Source organism: Haliaeetus albicilla, chromosome 15 (genome assembly GCF_947461875.1).
Source record: "Haliaeetus albicilla chromosome 15, bHalAlb1.1, whole genome shotgun sequence".
In the NCBI taxonomy this organism is placed as follows: Eukaryota; Metazoa; Chordata; class Aves; order Accipitriformes; family Accipitridae; genus Haliaeetus; species Haliaeetus albicilla.
In genome coordinates, this window is record NC_091497.1 from 6,738,072 (window position 1) to 6,739,914 (window position 1,843).

At 59.8% G+C, this 1,843-nt stretch overlaps 1 pseudogene; it reads left to right on the forward strand.

Annotated features, from left to right (window-relative positions):
* The first annotated feature begins 587 nt into the window (after positions 1-587).
* LOC138689143 (G-protein coupled receptor 183-like) lies at positions 588-1,843 on the forward strand (annotated as a pseudogene).

Sequence of the window (1,843 nt, forward strand, 5' to 3'; positions counted from 1 at the left end):
CCCGAGGGCGGCAGCGTGCGGTGAGCTGGGGGGGAACTGGGAGGGACTGGGGGGGGACTGGGGGGCAAGGCGGTGGCCCTGGCTGGGATGGGGGGGTGAGGACCCCGTGGCCCAAATCAGGGCGAGTGGGGGGGGGGGAAGGGTTTGGTGCTGGGGTGTTCCCCACTTTGGATGGGTATGGGGAGCAGGATTTTTTTGGGGGGGGGAAAGGCTGGGAGTTTTCCTCACTTTGAATTTCTTCAGTTTTGTTTCGGCTCTGGTCCCAGTTTGAGGGTTAGCAAAGGTGCTCCCTGTCACATCTGCTCCCCCCCCCCCCCCCCCCCCGCACCACTTTATGGGCATTTTCCCAATGAAGCTCCTCATTCCCCCTGCGGTGATCAATAAATGACATCGCTGCCAGCGGATGAGTTTGGGACCTTGTTTGTGTGACAGGCGAGTCCCCCTCCCAGCCGCCCCCACCCTTTCTGGTATTGATTGGACTCGCAAAAAAACAAAAATAAGAGGAGCTGGTGACAAGAAGAAGACAATGAGTCACAGCCTTTGTTGAGACGCTAGCACCCGAAATCACAAGAGATGCATTTTTCCAAATGACTCGAGCTGTGTGCTGCCAGAGGGTGGCAGGGAGAGGGGGGGGACACAGACCTTTCACTTCGTGACAAGGGCCGGCCCTACAGGTGCGGCTCCCGTTATCGGTAAGCTGCAAGTTTCACGTCTGTTCTTATTCCAAGGGAGAGGGCAAGAGCTCGCGAGGCGCCGCGGAAATGGCTGTTGCGGAGGCCGTGTTCCCGCCCGCCAACCTCACCTCCAGCAACCAGAGCAGCTGCAACGTGCACAACCACCACTTCTCCGCCAAAATCACCTTCTCCCTCTTCTACACCGCCCTGCTGGTGTTCGGCGCCTGTGGGAACATCCTAGCCCTCTGCATCACCTTCCAGCGGAGGAAGAAGAAACTCAACTCCACCGACCTCTACCTGGTGAACCTGGCCCTCTCCGATGCCCTCTTCACCCTGGCACTGCCGGGCAGGATCGCCTACTACGTCCTGGAGTTTGACTGGCCCTTCGGGGACTGGTTCTGCCGGGTCACAGCCTTCATCTTCTACATGAACACCTATGTGGGCATCTACTTCATGACCTGCGTAAGCGTGGACCGCTACATCGCTGTGGTGCGCACCAGGCACCCCGGCAGGATTCGGAAGATGAGCCGTGCCAGGGGCGTCTGCGTCCTCATCTGGTCATTGGTGTTCCTGCAGACGGCGCCGCTGCTTCTGCGGCCCATGACGCGGAGGATGGGGGACAAACTGACGTGCATGGAGTACTTCAACTTCGAGGAGATTCCCAAGCTGCCCTACCTGCTCCTAGGGGCCTGCGTGCTCGGCTTCTTCCTGCCCGTGGGCATCATCTTGGTGTGCTACGTGAGGATCAACCTCAAGCTCTGCCAGACGGCCAAGGAGAATCCACTGACGGTGAAGAACGGGCACCACCGCCGGGCCTTCACCGTCATCCTGGTGGTGCTGCTGGCTGTCCTGCTCTGCTTCAGTCCCTACCACCTCAACATCGTCCAGTTCATGGTCAGGAAGATCCTCTACCAGCCGTCCTGCCGCGAGCAGCAAGCCTTCAAGATGTCCCTGCAAGTCACCGTGGCGTTCATGAACCTCAACTGCTGCATCGACCCCATCATCTACTTCTTTGCCTTCCGGGGCTACAAGCGGAGGCTGCTCCGCATCTTCAGGAACAGCGGCTCGATGGCCACCTCCTCCACCGCCAAGACCCCCTCCGAGAGCAACAGCAACAGCCAGCCACCCGGCTCCGTCTCTGTCTAGCGGCACGACCCCCTCCCTTTCGC